Raw genomic sequence first — 6000 nt, forward strand, 5'->3', positions numbered from 1 at the left:
GCACTGGTGAAAATTATGATTAAACTCAGCAGGAGAAATGCGAATAAGTAAACGTGATATAATGCCAAAGACATGAGAGATTAAAAAATAGCAAGAAATGAAATCATAGCAGCCTCAGGCAGAATTTATAATACAGGTTGGTGAGCATTTGTAGTAAAGGGCTTAGCTGAAAAAGATAATTCATCATTCATTCATATAATTAATCATAAAAGTATTTATAAATTTATCAAACAGATTAGCCAAAATAAAATCTCACCTTAGACTTACCAAGACTGATGCGGAGTGATGACGTATTTCTTTTACCTAACAGCCTGATATGTGGTAAACAAAGGGAAAGATTTCCTTTGAGCAAAGAATTCACATTTATCCTGAGGTCCTGGAGGTAAAAATGACACCATCAGCCCTCTCCCCTCAGTATCAAATTCCTCTTGATGCCTTCATCTAGGGTGGGTGGTCCAGGCTGAAAAGCACCACCACACTTGGCTAAGAGGACCACATGTTTGGACAACCGGCAACTCCTAGATTCAGCAGCCAAGTTAAGTCTAAAGGGATGAAAAACCTTACTTAGGTCTCTTAAAAGATACAGGAAGTAAACTCAGTTCCTAGTTTAATAAGCCTACAGTGAGAAATAGAACAGAGGAACAATGTAGTTTTTAAGCAAGCTTAATTCTTTTATTATCAGGACACAGAGCTGTTGGTGTACATTACGACAGTTTAGAAGGCAGCTCGTATTTGCTCTCAGCTGGCCTTGCTGCAGGAAACCCTTTGACACCAAGAAATAACAATAAGCTAGGTTTTAGTCATTCTGCCATGACATTTGCCTCCTTTTTGTTTAGTACATAGTAAAATACATTGTGGAGGATTCACGAGTTCTCTCCAGCATGTTCTTGTTTTACCTGTATAGCACTCTCACTATATTGAAGTAGCACTAGAAGGCCGCTGTGCAACAGAGACTCAGACTTCTTTTATGTACGTTTCCTCTACCTAAATCTACAGATTCAATGGGAAAGAACAGGAAAGAAAAGAGACTAAACATATAGGCAATGCTGGTATGAATTATTATTGTTTCCATCCCATTCAGAGCCCCTGTTGAGAAAGGTGCTGTAAAATTGCCACATTCAGCGAGAAGCTGTACAGAGGTCTCTTTGTCAGCTACTGTAATGTACTATCTTATTTCTCTAACTCAAATGGCGTGCCTGAGATAAGGCTTGATTAATTAAGGGCTTTATGATTCTTCCATAAAAGACATTATGAAAGTAAAATGGTACCAGAAGAAAGCTCGTATCCGTACTTTAATTTAAAGTTTGTGTCTGCGTAATGGCTTCAACTGTGCATCAGCAATTTTGTAAATGCAGTTTGAGTAAACGTTATAAACCTAAAAAGAGCAGCTGTTAAATCTCTCCACAACATCTGTAACACTTCTTTTAAACATTGGGAAACCTGCTCTCTCTCATGATTAACTTCACTTCTTGTTGAGTAATATTATATAGGACAGATATGCCAACTGTTGGGGACTTTTTTGTTTTCAGTAGTTGTTTCCTTTCCTTTTCTAGTTGAAAAGTTATTTTTTTTCCTTTTGTGTGGTCACAGCCTTAGCATTTTTCTTTCCCAGAGAAGTTAAAACCGTGCTTTAAATATATGATTAGCTTTATTTAACATCATATGTAATCATAATTATTCTAAATATTCAAAAAAGACCTGGGGAACCAGTGAATATATGGAAACAATAAACAGGATGATACCAGTGTATTAATATTACTTTTAGTAGTGCTTTAGATAAAATTACTGTTTATTTCCAAACAAAAAATTGTGTACCTTGCAAAACAGAAAATCAGAGTCCTTTTTGGCACAGTAAGTCAACACCAGAGTCAATAGCTTTGTTCTTCATTTATCAAGATCTACCTCTCAACAGTGAATTATGAGACAATATAATAATCTACATCAAACTGTCTTTACTTTTATACAAACTGAGTTTTACTGTGTCAGTCTTGTCAACACTGCTGAATATTAATGTGAATAAAGTTAATTGCTGGGTGGATAAAGGTCTGATGCAGTCAAAGTGAAAGAAAGCACCTAACAGAAATCTGTCATTTATGACAAGCTGCAATTTATTTCTACTCCATGATATGTACTGACAGGTTTCAAACCTTCCTCTAGTCTTTACCATAAATTGCAATTATTATAATTCACCGCAACATTTGACCCAGAGGTTGGGACCTAGTTCACCACATATAAAAGACTTCACATCTCAGGGAATTCATTTGCAAACTCCAGCATGTATTTCTCATTGTGAATCCAACTGTTTGCACTCAACGCTGAACATGCACAGTAAATTTTGTGACTTGCACTGCTTGAAAAAGAAATAGCACATTGCTTTATCTGAAACATGAAGTGTTTATGACAAAATATTTACAGATATTTAAAGACTAAGATTAAATTTCAGTATGACTGTACAATTATTAGCAAGTTTTACAATATTAGGCACTGGTGACATATTAGCCTGGTGAATTTTGCTGAGTATTTTTATAATCAATTGTCAATTGTATTAATAAATGTTGTTACTGGTACCGTCAACAACACAGCTGAAATAAACTCAGTTTAGTCCTTGAGGTTTTGCTCATCTGTTACTCACCATAGTTTATAAGAAAACTGGATGAGTATTCAATTTTTGGACCCATGCTAAATTCCCAGCCAGACTAAGTTTATGGCGAATGTATCTAGATCTATAAACCTGGATTCAAAGTCTGCGTTTATTATGAGTCTTGTAATTTCTTAAGCTTTATAAATATAATGTACAAGTACATAAAATCTCTCTTTAAAATGATATCAATTTAGAAAAGATCACAAAGGTTTTAAAGTTAATCAGATGATGCAGGTAATAAGAAGAAATGTGCTACCTCTAAAACACCAGACTTTTAAAGAGATTTACAATTCGTCAGAAGACTCTGTAGTGAATCATAGTAATTTTATTGCTATATGTAAGTTTTTTTCATATTAAGTTAGGGCTCTACCAAATTAAAATATTTTTTATTTTATTTTTTAAAGCTATCAGTCTTCAACACAGTTTTGAAAAATGCAGTGCAAAAATAAGCTTGTACTACAGATTATCTATCAGAAACATGACGCTTCACTTTTAGTTTTATTTTGGGTAGCATACTTCCCTTCAGGAGAACGAACTGGAACACTCATTTGTATATGTTATGTGCCCTTCATGTTTAAAATCCAGGAAAAGCAGTTAACAGCTTTTTTGATGTCTGTCTCCCGGGTTCATCCTTTTCCTTATATTTGATTCTTTATACCTGATTTCTGATACAAGTAGTAGCACCTGTGAAAGTGGGACTGTGATTTATGATTGCTGAGTACACTTTTAATTAACTACACAGCTTTATTTACCTTGACTGTACCTTTGCCTTCTCAGGCCCATAGTTTGTAACTAAGCAACCATCAATGAATGTTCTTCCCTCCATAAAAGTACCTTTTTTTTGCTGAACATAATAATCTGCATTTCTGCAAAACCTCCAAATTCCCATCGACTTCACTGAGACCAGAACGAGTGTTCTCTTCCTACTTCTCCACACAACTGCATTAACAGTCTAGAGACAACTTTTAGAGAACCATAACCAGAGAAAATAAAATAAAAAACCCAATAACATTGCTTAGAATAGCAGAGAGAGATCTACTTCTCTCAACAAAGCACATTTTCAGTTGCTTCTAAACGAACAACCTGCTTGGCTGAGAAACTGGTAGAGACATCTGCAGCATCACACCAGGGAAATCATACATGGAGCACTAGATTAAGCTGAGATAGAACATGGCTTTTGTTAGCAAGACTTCGAGCTTTCTGCAGTTTGCTATCACGCTGGAGCACAGACTTGTAAGCTGAAACCATTACCAACAGAGTGCATAAATTGGTGATGAATGACAAGGAATGGTGTCTGAGGAGAGAGGAGTAGGAGCGCCGTTCTGCCAACCATGTGGACTAAATATAGAGAAGTTCGGGGTTAGTAGAGGGAGGGAGAAATACAGAACAATTTACACTGGTTTAGATATAACTTAATGGTATCAGAAAATTTGTTCAATAAAAACTCTAAAAGAAAGGTTTATGGAGCTAGCATTGTCCTGGTCTTAAAAATGATTGTTAGCCAGCACCCTTTCTGTCATCCATTCCTTATGTAGCTATTTGGGTTTTATTAATAAAAGAAAACTGACAAATAAATGCTTTAAATGTTTAAATGCTCTACAAACATTTAAATATATACGGTAAGAGGGTCTTGATTTGTTTTCTCCAATGGCATGATAAAGAATACTAGCTTTTGACAAAAAATGTAATGGAATAACATTGTGGTGAAATTATTTTGCCTTAGTGGCCGCCTCTTATTGTGCATTTCTCCATGAATTTTATTTGAAATATTGAAACTGTCTTACAACAAAAGGCATTTTAATGCTTTTTTCCAAATATTCTTTTTCTAAGTGGTGCTGGAACTATTAAGAATGAAAAATTGCATACTGAAGATGTTCAAGGCGTACGCCATTATTTGTAGACATATAGAGAACAATAAGAGGAAAGAAATACTGTAACAAAGACAGCAGGAAAAAAAATCCATATCTGAAAAATCAGGTTCATATGTGACCTTTTAAAAATAATTAGGTATTCCAGGGAGGATTCTACATTTCATTTGAAACATCCCCATTATTTGCAGTGCTACAATCCATCTACAAGTTTACCAAATGAACAAAAAGTAGTGACTTGGGTAGCAATGTGAGAACAGTAATATCTAAAAGCATTTTTTCTTTGGTCTTTACAGAATAAAAAGTAATCTATAAAACAGTCTCTAGTTTCCTGAAAAATATTAAACCTGCAATTCAGAGCTGTAGCAAACCTTCGGTGCAAGATACGTTATATCCTTTTTAACATGTCATTTTGAGTATCCTTTGTCACAAGCAAATATTTAATTGTGTGATTAAGCCTCTGTTTCCACAACCTTTACTAGAGATGCTAGTAAAACAGTTCCCTATGGCAAACAAGCAAAAGCAGTACATCCCAGGATTAATACATTTCACATGCTCTCCCTTTCTGAATCATTTCATTTAAACATGCATGTACTTTCTGATATCCTGATTATGAATACTTAGAATATAAGTCCCTGCAGTACTGTTCTTCTTAGCTAAAAGTATCTGGAAGAAATGTTTATAGTTGATTCTGGTTTAATTACCAGGACCTAAAAACATTTTGGCAGAGACTTCTTGTAAATCCCTGCCTGTAACAAAGCTAGTTGTAAGAGCTACATGTCTGGAATTCATGATCTTATCCCACTGCCTACTGAGCATATGTCTGAATAAGAAATTATGATAAATTGTATGTTCGCTAGAGCAATAGTATATATCAAAGTTTGGACAGATGCAGCATGTAACCCGTCCTTTCTTGACTGGTTGGCCCTTCCAACTGAGGTAGTGAACCGTGCTTATTATAATCGGGTAAAAGCACTACCTTCTTTGGTCCTGAAAAGTGTCATTACTAAGAATTAAATCTTATTACCAAGAACTTCTTTTAATCAGAATTTCTAAATACTCAGGAAATTAAGCAAAGCCTTCAGCACTTGTCCATGGGATCAAATCTACTATACATAAACACCTTATAAATCTGCCAAAAAAGATAAATCTGAACAGCAAGACCTTTTTTTCCTAGACATATGCTATGCTTTTAATAAGGACCTGGCTCATTTTCAGGCTTATCTTTTTGTTAAGGCAGAACTGAAAGCAAAAGCCTTGGAAGCAGTTAGAAAAACAGTGTAATCACAAAGATACCATTATCCTGTCTCTTGTAGCTTTTATATTTGAGCTTCTCGAAGCTATGGACAGCAAATTACTCATTTGATACCTGAGCTGCATAAAGAAGATTGAAATCTGGGCTGTTAATGATCTTTTCACTCTGTTTGGGAGATTCTCTGTAAGAGCTCATGTGTAGCACAGATGCTGGCTGTCTACATTATTCCTAGGCAC

General features: G+C 35.1%; 1 long non-coding RNA gene across 1 annotated transcript in view; it reads right to left on the reverse strand.

Annotated features, from left to right (window-relative positions):
- LOC142601913 (uncharacterized) overlaps positions 1-3585 on the reverse strand; it is a 32267-nt gene extending 28682 nt beyond the window's left edge. The window contains exons 1-2 of the long non-coding RNA XR_012835486.1: positions 3476-3585; positions 268-376 (exon numbers count right to left, since the gene is read on the reverse strand). This is a non-coding gene — a long non-coding RNA (uncharacterized LOC142601913). The remainder of the gene's footprint in view (positions 1-267; positions 377-3475) is intronic.
- Positions 3586-6000: the final 2415 nt, after the last annotated feature.

The sequence above is a fragment of the Balearica regulorum genome, chromosome 5 (genome assembly GCF_011004875.1).
Source record: "Balearica regulorum gibbericeps isolate bBalReg1 chromosome 5, bBalReg1.pri, whole genome shotgun sequence".
Classification (NCBI taxonomy): Eukaryota; Metazoa; Chordata; class Aves; order Gruiformes; family Gruidae; genus Balearica; species Balearica regulorum.